The sequence below is a fragment of the Bos javanicus genome, chromosome 26, assembly GCF_032452875.1.
Source record: "Bos javanicus breed banteng chromosome 26, ARS-OSU_banteng_1.0, whole genome shotgun sequence".
NCBI lineage: Eukaryota > Metazoa > Chordata > Mammalia > Artiodactyla > Bovidae > Bos > Bos javanicus.
The window spans coordinates 10,649,734-10,663,793 of record NC_083893.1 but is presented as its reverse complement, the minus strand read 5'-3'; the positions used below and the strand labels follow the sequence as shown (position 1 = coordinate 10,663,793).

General features: G+C 41.4%; 1 protein-coding gene across 4 annotated transcripts in view; it reads right to left on the bottom strand.

The window, feature by feature from the left end:
* The window catches only part of STAMBPL1 (STAM binding protein like 1), a 52,835-nt gene that overhangs the window by 31,594 nt on the left and 7,181 nt on the right, over window positions 1-14,060 (bottom strand). Inside the window, exon 1 of one of the 4 annotated variants that reach the window (XM_061402734.1) lies at window positions 12,183-13,063. The exons of the other annotated variants lie outside the window; for them this stretch is intronic. The gene's annotated coding sequence lies outside the window, so the exon portion shown is untranslated. Of the gene's footprint in view, window positions 1-12,182; window positions 13,064-14,060 lie in introns of those variants that run through there. 4 annotated transcript variants of the gene reach the window in all.

The window sequence follows — 14,060 nt, the reverse complement described above, 5'->3', positions numbered from 1 at the left end:
CCAACCCAGAGATCAAACCCAGGTCTCCTGCATTTCAGGCGGACTCTACCATGTGAGCCACCAGGGAAGCCCATCCTCAGAAGGATATCCAAAGGGAAACACACCTCGGCAGTGTAGTTTAGATCAATCGGCAGGAATGCAGTCGCTTCAGGAAAGATTATTAAACAAATCACCACACCCAACATATGTTTTAAATTACTGTGAGGTAAATCTAGGCCACTCTGAGTGCAATCAAGTCGCACTTTGGGCCATAGAAGAATTATTTCTCATAGTGCAGTACAGTTTTCGTTCTGACACCAGGAAGAAGTCGTTGCATAGTCTTAACCCAACAGTTCAGGCTTTGGGGGCATATACCTGTAGGAGATTCAAGCATCTACCACTTGTGAGACAGGAGTGCTATGGTGTCTTATTTAACTTTTTTGTGCACTTTATCTTCATCTATTAAATGGAGAGAAATAACAGCTTTCCAGAAGAACTGGAATGGAAATTTATTTAAAGAAACACACAAACAAAATTCTATTATAGTTCCTGGCTTGCAGTAGGAAGATAAAAAAAAATCAGCCCCTTTTCACAACAAATGGTTAGGAAAGTAAAGTGACACAGACTTTTATTATAGATATCAGAAATGACTAATATCTAACTACTTGCTTCATTGCAGTTAGCTTTTTGCCAGACACTGTCAGTTGTCTATCCAACAGCCGCCCACTCCTCCAACCCCCACCATTCTTCCTGCCAGCAGGGTCCAATCTCACTAGAGATACTCACTTTTCCAGACTCTGTGGCACTCAGGACTTGACTAGTTGACAGTTGACCAAATCTTGGACAAAGAGACAAGAAGGAAGCAATTTGTTGGGAGGACTCTGAGAGACTTTCATCTCAATACAAACAGACTGCAGAACATGTGCCTTTTCATCAGCTGGACATGTGTCTTCATGTAAAACTTGAAATGCAGCAGCCCTCTTGCAACCCAGATGGGTCAAGCCTAAGAGGCAGCTGGTGTGCGGAGGATGGCAGAGGTGGAGGGTGGAGGGAGCCTGGCTCCTTGCAGATACTGCTGAGCTGCTGAAGTTATCTTGAAACCACTCTCCTCTGAACTGTTATTGTGTAAGACAAGTACCATTGTCTAAGGCACTCTTAGGATTCCATAATCTGCCACCTAATTGATACAGGGTTACTCTGGCAATATAGGGAAGTATTGGTATTTACCTATGTGAATCCAGGGGTCAAAGTGGTGATTCTGAATATCAGTAAGACAAAGAAGGAGGAGAATTTTGTGAGATTGAACTGTCAAAGTAAATATTTCTAAGATAGTATTATATTTTTCTTTGATTAAAATATAAATAGTGGTAAAGAATTCACCTGCCAACGCAGGAGACCCAAGAGATCCCTGGGTTGGGAGGATCTCCTGGAGTAGGAAATGGCAACCAGTTCCAGTATTCTTGCCTGAAAAATTCCATGGACAGAGGAGTCTGCGGACTATAGTCCATAGGATTGCAAAGAGGTGGACATGACTGAGCAACTAAACACACACACACAATTCATTATACACTCTTTCTTGGTGACTCAGTCTTATTTCAATGTACCTGCTAATAGCAATGTTTCCCTCTATTTCTAACTTGCTTTCATCTAGAAAATCACTTAGAAAAATTACTTCACCAAACCGCTCTGACTTCAGTCTTTCTCTCCTTTTAGCCTAGCTCAATCACTGTAATTTAAGCTTATTCGTAAAACCAAAGCTGAACTGGACACAGGTCTGAAGGGATCTCCTGTATAGTCTCCTGTGATTAAACTATATGCTGATTACGATGACTGCTACATGATTTATAATTTGGTTGCTCAAAAATCATCTTTCTTACCTTTTTTCCCCCTCCACTTCCTTCTAGATAAGAGCAAGCTGAGTTCTGTGAAGGTGAGGTAAGACTATGTATATCACCTTTAATTCAGCAAAAGCTATCACAATAATAATACATAGGGCTTTTCTGGTGACTCAGATGGTAAAGAATCTATCTACAATGCAGGAGACCTAGGTTTGATCCCTGGGTGGGGAAGATCTGCTGGAGAAGGAAATGGCAACCCACTTCAGTACTCTTGCCTAGGAAATCTCATGGACAGGGGAGCCTGGCAGACTACAGTCCATGGGTTCGCAAAGAGTCAGACACGACTGAGAGACTAACACACACACAACTAACCGAAAGCTTTCCTTCTCTGGTTAACTGAAATCATGTACTAACCCCCGTGAGCTCAGTCCTCACAATAGCTTTATCAAACAGGAGGCAGTTGAGTCTAGACATTTGATATCCAACCTCCAGGGTCAACCACAGGAGTTCAAATTCCAATTCCAATCACTAACTGCGGGGTCACAGCTACCCAAATGTCAAAGTGGGACTGATAATAGTAAGGAAGGAAAGAGCTGTTGAGAAGGTAAAGTGAGAAAATGCTTGTGAAACCAACGTGGCAGGAGGCTTGGTGGCAGGAAGCACTCAACAACTGATAATGATCATCATCTCCATTTTAAAGGGTAGAAAACTAGAGCCTAGAATAGGTAAGCAAGTGAACTAAGTGGTGAAGTGAAAGTGAAGTCGCTCAGTCGTGTCCGACTCTCTGCGACCCCATGGACTGTAGCCTACCAGGCTCCTCTGTCCATGGGATTTTCCAGGCAATAGTACTGGAGTGGATTGCCATTTCCTTCTCCAGGGGATCTTCCCAACCCAGGGATCGAATCCAGGTATCCTGCATTGTAGACAGACGCTTTACCATCTGAGCCACCAGGGAAGTACAACTAAGTGGTGAAGCAAAGACTTAAAACTAGGTGTGTAAGATCCCAGAGTTCCTACCATTAGTCACACAGTGATACTGGCAATTCACATTTAATAGTTAATGATGAAATCATGGGAAGGTCAAATTCTTGGCCTTCGGATAAGAGCAGTAGCCTTTATTGCAGAAACGAGACTTCAGTTTGGCATTACTAGTATCTGATTCATAGTCTTTTTGCTGCCAGAAAGTAAAAGGGCATCCATTCCCTCCACTTGTTTCTTAGGCAGGATGATTCAATGTCTGTGGACTGAACACCTGGAATACGTAGTTAAGAAATTCAATGTATGGCTTCCCTGCTGGCTCAGCAGTAAAGAACTGGCCTGCCAATGTAGAAGACACGGGTTTGATCCCTGGTCTGGGAAGATCCTATGTGCCGTGGGGAAACTGAGCCCGCGTGCCACAAACTACAGCCTGTGCTCTAGAGCCCAGAAGCTGCAACTGCTGAAGTCTGCACACCGTAGAGCCTGTGCTCCGCAGCAAGAGAAGCCTGGGCACCGAAATGAAAGAGCGGCCCCCACGGGCTGCAACTAGAGAAGAGCCTTCAAAGCAATGAAGACCCAGCACAGCCAAAAATAAGTAAATAAATAAAAATAAACATTAAAATAAAAGAAATTCAATGCGTAATTATCTAACCAAGAGAGTTCAATTTAAAATATTTGCTGGTTTTTAATATAAATTCTAAGTTGTGGTATTCAAATTACTTGGCCATAAGAAAGAATGAAATAACTGCCTCTGTAGCAACATGGATGAACCTAGAGATTATCCTACTGAGTGAAAAAGCCGTATTATATGATATCAGTTATACGTGGAATCTAAACAGTAATACAAATGAACTTATTTACAAAACAGAACAGACTCAGAGATAGAACACAAACTTCCCAAAGGGGAAATGGAGGTAGGGATAAATTAGGAGCAAGGAATTAACAGATATACAATACTATATATAAAATAGATAAATAACAAGTACATCAATGTCACATAACTTATAATGGATGAGAATTAGAAAAAAATACATATGTATAAATGAATTGGTTTTCTGTACATCTGAAACTAAGATGATATTGTAAATCAACTATACTTCAATACAAAAATAAAATAAATTGTGATACTCAAAAGGCATTTCATATGCTCATAAATGTACTAATTCATGATTCTGTTGTATTTTTAAATGAGATGATTCAATTAATATTTTCATAAAACAATAAAAACTTCATAAAACATTTGGAAAATGAATTTGAAGTGCTGGGAAGAAATGCAGCTAATTTGTCACCATAAATTCACAAGAGCCTAATTGTGTTATCTTGCTGTTAAAATACTAAAATTTCCTAGAAATTATGCATTCTAAAGATAAGCTGCCCATAAACCACCAAACTCTAATATCCACTTGAACATACTTCCCTTTTATTGTAATTTGCTTTTAAGAAAATACCATCCAGAAGTTATCTAATTCAATAAAGCATAATGAATCAGAAATAAAATTTCTAAATATCATTTTCTTTGCCTGCCAGATGCCTGAAGCCCAGAGATGAGGTCAGTCCTTGGGCATTATTAATCAATTTTATTTAATTTTCATGTATTTTCTAAGGGCAGTACATGAACGAGATGAATTTAATCCAGCACTATTTTCAAAAGCAAAACCTCTCCTAGAATACCTCTCATCCACCGCTTCTCCAGGGTTCCTCAACCACAGGAAATATTCTAACTGTTCAACATATTTCAGTAGATAGCTGCAGTCACATTTCTGGTTTTGAACTAGACAATCTCTTCAATGCAGTGGACAAAATCTAAACAGGCTGTGTCCCTCCAAAAGTTTCCCTGGCAGATTACTTTTAAATGCTCAAAAAATTCCCTATACTGCCAATTGTGTCCTTAGTCGTTCAGTCGTGTCCGACCCTTTGTGACCCTATGGACTAAAGCCCATCAAGGTCCTCTGTCCATGGGACGTTTCAGGCAAGAACAGTGGAGTGAGATGCCATTTCCTCCTCCAGGGAATCATCTCCTATGTCTCCTGCATTGCAGGTGGATCCTTTACCGGCTGAACCACCAAGGAAGCCCCTGCTGCTGCTGCTGCTAAGTCGCTTCAGTCGTGTCCGACTCTGTGCGACCCCAGAGACGGCAGCCCACCAGGCTCCGCCGTCCCTGGGATTCTCCAGGCAAGAACACAGGAGTGGGCTGCCATTTCCTTCTCCAATGCATGAAAGTGGAAAGTGAAGTCGCTTCAGTCATGTCCGACTCTGTGCGACCCCATGGACTGCAGCCCACCAGGCTCCTCCGTCCATGGGATTTCCCAGGCAAGAGTACTGGAGTGGGGTGCCATTGCCTTCTCCAATGCATGAAAGTGGAAACTGAAAGTGAAGTCGCTCAGTCGTGTCCGACTCTGTGCGACCCCACGGACTGCGGCCCACCAGGCTCCTCCGTCCCTGGGATTTCCCAGGCAAGAACACTGGAGTGGGGTGCCGTCGTCTTCTCCCAGGGGAGCCCCTATGTATTGCCAAAATCACTAGCAAGTGGCAGTCCAGCCCACTGTTTCTCTTTGCACACCCCACTCACTTCCTACTTTCCTTCCCTGCAGCTGACATCCCTCCACTCTGATGTAGTTTCCTCTGAGTGTGGTTCCTGGGCCACCTGCAGCATAATTACTCAGTAGAGGAGGAGGGTGGTTGTTAACAAGAAACAGATTTCTATGCCTCACCGAGTCAGAATTTCTGGGAAGGGTGCCCCACAGATCTCTATTTTTATCAAGCGCCCCAGAAGATCTTTATGTTCATTGAAACCTAAGGCTCAGTGCATTAGGAAAAAGTTCTCTAAGACAGTTACCAATAACCTCTAAATGCCTGGCCTTGATCAGCTGAACAGTACCTACTCTAGAACAAACTCCTGCCTCATTTTAAATGAAGTAGAGGTAGTTCCTTTCTCCTCCCACTTCCCTCACCTTTGCTGTTCAGTCACTCAGTCTTGTCTGACTCTTTGCGACCTCATAGACTGCAGAACGCCAGGTTTCCTGTCCTTCACCATCTCCGGAGCTTGCTCAAACTCATGTCCATTGAGTCGGTGATGCCATCCCACCGGCTCATCCTCTATCGCCCCCTTCTCCCCTTGCCTTCAATCTGTCCCAGCATCAGGGTCTTTTCTAATGAGTCAGCTCTTCCCATCAGGTGGCCAAAGTACTGGAGCTTCAGCTTCAGCATCAGTCCTTCCAATGAATACTCAGGACTGATTTCCTTTAGGACGGACTGGTTTAACCTCCTTGCAGGCCAAGGGACTCTCAAGAGTCTTCTCCAGCACCACAGTTTCAAAGCATCAATTCTTTAGCATTCAGCCTTTTTTTACTGTCCAGCTCTCACATCTGTACATGACTACTGGAAAAACAATAGCTTTGACTATATGGACTTTTGTAGGCAAAGTTATGTCTCTGCTTTTTAATATGCTGTCTAGGTGTGTCATTGCTTTTCTTTCAAGGAGCAAGTGTCTTTTAATTTCATGGCTGCAGTCACCATCCACAGTGATTTTGGAGCCCAAGAAAATAAAGTCTGTCACTGTTTCCATTGTTTCCCCATCTATTTGCCATGAAGTGACGGGACCGGATGCCATGATCTTAGTTTTTCAAATGTTGAATTTTAAGCTAGCTTTTTCTTTTAACACACTTTATGTTAAGTCTTTTCTCTTAATTATTCCATGTTTCTTTCAAGGCTTCAATTAAGGCTTAGTCTGAGCACTGTGTCTTCACTCCAGCCACTTTCACCATGGCATCCAACTGGGATTGAGTGAGAACTCAACAGTTCCAAGGTTAACTACCTCTTTCCCACAAGTATTCAGTTCAATTCAGTTCAGTCGCTCAGTCATGTCCGACTCTTTGCGACCCCATGAATTTCAGCACTCCAGGCCTCCCCGTCCATCACCAACTCCCAGAGTTCACTCAAATTCATGCCCATCGAGTTGGTGATGCCATCCAGCCATCTCATCCTCTGTCGTCCCCTTCTCCTCCTTCCCCCAATCCCTCCCAGCATCAGAGTCTTTTCCAATGAGTCAACTCTTTGCATGAGGTGGCCAAAGTATTGGAGTTTCAGCTTTAGCAACAGTCCTTCCAAAGAACACCCAGGACTGATCTTTAGAATGGACTGGTTGGACCTCCTTGCAGTCCAAGGGACTCTCAAAAGAGTCTTCTTCAACACCACAGTTCAAAAGCATCAATTCTTTGGTGCTCAGCTTTCTTCACAGTTCAACTCTCACATCCATACATGACTACTGGAAAAACCATAGCCTTGACTAGATGGACCTTTGCTGGCAAAGTAATGTCTCTGCTTTTGAATATGCTATCTAGGTTGGTCATAACTTTCCTTCCAAGAAGTAAGTGTCTTTTAATTTCATGGCTGCAATCACCATCAGCAGTGATTTTAGAGCCCCCCAAAATAAAGTCTGACACTGTTTCCCCATCTATTCGCCATGAAGTGATGGGACAAGATGCCATGATCTTTGTTTTCTGAATGTTGAGCTTTAAGCCAACTTTTTTGCTCTCCTCTTTCACTTTCATCAAGAGGCTTTTGAGTTCCTCTTCACTTTCTGCCATAAGAGTGGTGTCATCTGCATATCTGAAGTTACTGATATTTCTCCTGGCAATCTTGATTCCAGCCTGTGCTTCTTCCAGCCCAGCGTTTCTCATGATGTACTCTGCACAGAAGTTAAATAAGCAGGGTGACAATATACAGCCTTGACCTACTCCTTTTCCTATTTGGAACAAGTCTGTTGTTCCATGTCCAGTTCTAACTGTTGCTTCCTGACCTGCATACACGTTTCTCAAGAGGCAGGTCAGGTGGTCTGGTATTCCCATCTCTTTCAGAATTTTCCACAATTTATTGTAATCCACACAGTCAAAGGCTTTGGCATAGTCAATAAAGCAGAAATAGATGCTTTTCTGGAACTCTCTTGCTTTTTCCATGATCCAGCGGATGTTGGCAATTTGATCACTGGTTCCTCTGCCTTTTCTAAAACCAGCTTGAACATCTGGAAGTTCATCGTTAACGTATTGCTAAAGCTTGGCTTGGAGAATTTTGAGCATTACTTTACTAGCATGTGAGATGAGTGCAATTGTGCAGTAGTATGAGCATTCCTTGGCATTGCCTTTCTTTGGAATTGGAATGAAATCTGACCTTTTCCTGTCCTGTGGCCACTGCTGAGTTTTCCAAATTTGCTGGCATATTGAGTGCAGCACTTTCACAGCATCATCTTTCAGGATTTGAAATAGCTCAACTGGAATTCCATCACCTCCACTAGCTTTGTTCGTAGTGATGCTTTCTAAGGCCCACTTGACTTCACATTCCAGGATGTCTGGCTCTAGGTGAGTGATCACACCATCATGATTATCTGGGTCGTGAAGATCTTTTTTGTACAGTATTACCTCTAAGTAAATTCATTCATTCATTGACTGATTCAACATTATTTATAAAGCTCCTACTTCATGCTAGGAGCTAGTGAGAAAAGATTCAGACACTATTCATCTTATGAAACTTATATTCTGCTAGAGGCAGGAAGTTGAGCAGAGATGCTAAGATATTAACCATCTGCACAAATAAATCATTAAAACTGTGGTAAGTGCTACAAATACAAAATACAACAGGTAGTTATGCATTTTGGGGGCAAAAATACCTCAGAAGTGGTGACGTATTCTTCTCAGTACTTCAGGAGGACACTGATTTGCCTTGTTACCCGATGTCAAATTCGATCACCTAAGTTACATCTGCCAGGTTTCTTCCCTGTAAAGACACTAGTTTTCCTCTTATAATTACAAAGTATCTTATAGCGAGTTACTTTGAGAAATGCAAATATACTTTTGCCTATTCATTTCAGCGTTCAAAGATGATTCATTTCTGAAGCAGTTATTTCTGTAGAGTTTGAAAATGGTGAATTTTATATTTCTGTTCTTCTATATCATTATTCTATATTTATTAGTTTAGTTGGAGTTTTTGTTGAAGATTGTTTAATTTTTGTACCAAATTTTTAAAGTTTTAGCCTAATCAATCTATTTTTCCTTGATGATATCTGCGTTATACATCATTCTTTAGAGGGTCTTCAAACTCACTAATGATAAAAAATTTAAATATGTCTACCAATCTTTTTCTCCTAGTAATTTTATGGTTAGTTATTTTTTAATGAATACCTTTGATCTGTGTGCAATTTATTTTTATGTAAGGAGTATGACAAGGACAGTTTCTTTTTATCATGAGGCAACCTGACCCTGAATCTCTTCAGTTTTGCTTAGCTTCTTGTCTAATTCTCAACTCTGCTCAATAAAGTGATCCGCCCAAACTAGACACATAGTACATTATTTATTCAAATGAAGTAATCTCTAGTGGCTCAGGTGGTAAAGAATCTGCCTGCAATGCAGGACACCTGGGTTCCATCCCTGGGTTGGGAAGATCGCTTGGAGAAGGGAATGGCTACCCCCTCCAGTATTCTTGCCTGGAGAATTCCATGGACAGAGGTCCCTGACAGGCTTCAGTCCATGTGGATGCAAAGAGTTGGACATGACTGAGCACCTAACACTGTTAATAAAACCTCAATGAAGCTGAAAAAAACAGAGTCTGTGAATGATGGGTAAACTTACATAGAAAAAAAGATACTGGCAATTCAGAAAGGAGGCAAGGATGCAACTGTGTTTGAGGTACCGCAGGACTGGACTGAGAGTGGTAAAAAGAATGTAGCAGGATAAATAGCTATTGGGAGAGATTCTGAGGGGAAAATACATAGAGCTTGGAAGTGAAGTGGACAGACTGGGATGCAGGAGCACAAGCAGGCAAAGATACTGTGAATGTTGGCATGTAAGGGGAGCAGAGATGGTGAAGCATCTGACTTCAGAAGAGATTTCTCCTGTATTTCAGTGAATGCCATCAACATCCAATCAGTTACACAAACCCGGGAAAACCTGGAAATAGTTGCCATACATCTCCTTCCTCCCTCAATCCACATCCATTCTATCGCTCATATCTACTGAGTCACCCTCCAAGATAACTCTCAAATCTGCATTTTCTCACCATCTTTCTTCAGAGGAGCCTAATCTGTGTCACTTTTTATTATGTCTGCATCACTAGAATAGCCTTCTAATTGGTCTATTTGTTTCCATCACGTCCCTCTTTGTTTAATTCTACATACAACCAGCATGCCATTCAAATATTGTCATTTCTTCCCTTAAAACCCTTTAACAGCTTCCCATCACTGTCAACATCACGTATCTTTAAAAGGTCCCACAGAGCTGGGCCTGATCCAGCTGCCAAACCACCAGCCTTCTCTGTACCCTCATTTCACACGTTTACTTCCTCTGTATCCTTCCAGGGTTAGTTTAAGCATCTCTTCCTCAGGCAGATATTTTTGGCTATTTCCAGACTAAGCCACACTCATGAAGAAATATAAGACAAACCTATATTGAGGGATTTTCTACAAAACAACTGGCCAGTGTTCCGAAAACGTGTCAAGATGATGAAAGACAGACAAAGGCTGAGGGATTCCCATTTCTGACCAAAAGGGACTAAGAAGACGTGACAGCAAAATGCCATGTGTGATCCTGGATGGGACTCTGGACCAGGAGGACACTGGTAAAACGGGAATAACACCTGTAGACTAGACATTATAGTACTGTAACAATGTTAGTATCCTATTTTGATAACTACCATGATTAATGAGGTGTTAAAATTTGGGGGAAATGGGTAAAGGATACACAGAAACTCTGTGTACTATTTTTGCAGTTTTCTGTAAGTCTGAAATTACTTAAAATTAAATATTTGTAAAATGTTCAGCTAGTACTTTAACAATTCCTTCAACAAAGGACAACAAAAGGAAAAAAAGTTTGCATGACATGCAATATATATAATACCGGCTATGTCTAAACTATAAGGCATATTTGGGTAACAGTAAGAAAGAGATAAAAAGTTGAATAAAAACAGGCAAATGAACAAGTCATAAGAGAACTATGAATGGCTAAGCAACATGTGAAAGATGTTAATTTCACTAGTAATTATGAAACTATGAATTTGAAATGGTATTTTCATTTATTTGATAAACTTTACATGATCCATCATACTTAATATTGAAGACTGGAAGAAAAATTGGCTATTTAAAAAATAGTACATGTTTCTGTTGACCCAGCAATTCCAAGTTTTTCCCATAGACTGTTCTGCCCAATAATACACTAATAACACACACACATACACACACACACACACTCAAATACACATTTGCTCTAGATCAATGCAGAATAGCTTAAACATATTACAATTCTGGAAACTGAAATATGTAGGAGGAAATGGAAATATGCAGGTTATTTGAAAAAAAAATTTCTATAGTAAATGAAGCCATCAGAAAAGACTTACATCTGTATGCTCTGAACCAGGAAGTTGTCCGAGTTACAGCATCAAGTGAAAAAAAAGCAAGTTATAAAATAACACAACTCCCATCTTGTATTCCTAATACATATGTATTTAATGTATGTTGGTGTTTGCAAGAAAAAAGTTGAACAACATACACTGGACTGTTTTCAGCTGGTGACTCAGATGGTAAAGAATCTGCCTGCAATATGGGAGACCTTGGTTCGATCCCTGGGTTGAGAAGATACCTTGGAGAAGGGAATGGTGACCTGTTCCAGTATTCTTGCCTGGAGAATTCCATGGACAGAGGAGCCTGGTGAGCTAAAGTACAGGGGGTCGAAAAGAGTCGGACACAGTTGAGAGACTAACACTTTCACTTTCAACATAATTTGTTACAGATATGTATCACTTTATAATCAAATAATACTTTTTTTAAAAAAGAGCCTATACATCATAAGTAGGTAGCTCCAGAGTTTTAGTACAGCCCTGCCAGTTTCTAGATGTATGGGTTCTGACCAATTATTCCCTGAGTCTATTTCCCTGGTCTAATGTGAGACTCATGCCCAACCATGGTATGGCAGTGATACTAGTTGAAATATATAGTTACTCAAGGGCTCTCAAAGCTGAGAGAGACTATATGTCCTGACGGCTGGGCTGGGTGACCTTGATGTTACACCATAACATGCAGCTAGCTGCCTGTTGTTTAGTAAAGTCACCTTTGAGTCTTTTGTGAACCCCGTGGACTGTAGCCCACCAGGTTCCTCTGTCCATGGAATTTTCCAGGCAAGAATACTGGAGTGGGTTGCCATTTCCTTCTCCAGGGGATCTTCCTGACCCAGGAATCAAACCCGCGTCTCCTCTGTTGGCAGGTGGACTCTAACACTGTGTCACCACCACTGCGGCTGCTGGAGACAGCAATTTACTGGCCAAAGGCCTTAAGGAAAACAGCTTGGGACAATTCTGCTTCATGAACCTTTCAGTCAGTCCTGCTAAAATCAAGGCCTAAGTGCTCACCTGCTCCCTTCTGCCCTTCATGAATCCTCTCTTCTGGACCAGGTATCAGGTGTCCCTTGCCCAAGAGTAAGGCTTGTTTGCGTCAGGTTAGTCCCCTGCTCAAAAAAGCAACTGGCAACCTACTGCCTACCAGAAGAGGTCCAAACACTCTTGCCAGCCCTCGGTGCTGTGCACTGTTGACTTTGTTTTCCACTGCTTCATAATATATGGCTTCCTCTACTTCTCTTTTTGATCAAACCCTCCCTGTCCTACCCCAACATCCGCCATTCAGAAGGTTCGACATCCTTTCTAAAACTTCCCACCAACTCTGTGGTTTTCTGATTTCATCTATTTAAAAATAGGTAGTAATAAGGAAATAAAACACAGTATTGGGTGCCATTATAAAAACCCCAAGGCAGCATTGACACATGTTATTCCATAAAAATGTATATGAAAGTCAGAGGAATAAATGCATAAAACTTAAAAACAGAAGCACAAATCTGAATATGAAATTAAATTTAGCTTCTAAATAGGTTTTCCTCTGAGTATGGTTTATGGACCACCCGCATCAGAATTCTCTGAAAAGGTCGTTAAAAGAAGTCTCCCGGGCCCAGTCTAGACTTACTGAATAATAAATAACCTATGGGAGGACTTCTCTGGTGGTCCAGGGGCTATGAAATGTAGGGGCACAGGTTCCGTTCCTAGTTGGGGAACTAAGATCCCACATACGACATGGCCAAAAAATAAAACAAAAATTTTTTTAAAACTTATAGGGGTGGCATGGAAGTCATTCTGGTTTTTTGAGACAGTTTGAGATGCACTGCCTTAGTGACTTTTCTAAGTCTTTCAATAATATTACACTTGACCAAAAGAAGGGCTTCCCTTGTGGCTCAGATGGTAAAGAATCTGCCGGCAATGCAGGAGACTCGGGTTCGATCCCTGGGTCAGGAAGATCCCCTGGAGAAAGAAATGGCTACCCACTCCAGTATTCTTGCTTGGAGAATTCCATGGACAGAGGAGCCTGGTGGGCTACAGTCCATGGGGTCACAAAGAGTCGGACACAACTGAGTGACTAACACTTTCACTAACACTCTGATGAAAGAAAAAGAACCTTGATCTCCTAAGAATGTCATTTACATTTCTTTCAAAGCCATATTTGAATTTCTTGAACTTTTCAATATTTGGACAAAAAAGTTCCATGCCCACTACTGACTCCAAATGATTTTCATTTTTTTTCCCCCTTAAAGAGGTATAATGGTTCAGTAAGCAGTTTCTCTGCCCCATTTTTACAAAAACAGGAATGTATGAAGGATTTATTCCAGGTTTCTCTTTTCTAACCTCATTCCATTCACCACTTCTAATTGTTCTTCCCATTAAAGAAAATTTACCTATGGAACGACTTAAAAGCCAATCTTTCAAGGACAAAACAGATTGGAAAAAAAAATTGGAGTCAACCCATCAGATGACTGAAGCAGGAACCCACAGGCATGAAGGCCTCCGCATATTTCTTCCCAGTGGCTGAAATTCATGCTCCCAGAGTTAAAAGACAAGGCTCCAGCAACAGGTTAAATAAAATTACAGGGTCCTTAGATGAGCAGAAGTTAACCAAGATGGCCATTAGTGATTACAGTTTTCTTTCTGCTTTTAATGAAAAGGTGCACAGTTGATTATTGGCCTAGCCATTCAAGTCTGAAATGTAATACTCCCCCAGAGACCCACCCTCAGAGGTGCCTTAGAGTGTACCTCTAAGTACCTGGGAAGACAAAACAGGCAGGCAGTGTTAACTGGGGCCTAGAAGGGTTAAAAATGACTCATCACTGGCCACCTGTTTCCAGATAAACCAGAGTCAAGTCAAGTGAAGCAATCAAACTGAATAATTTGTGATGGGTCTCTGAACAG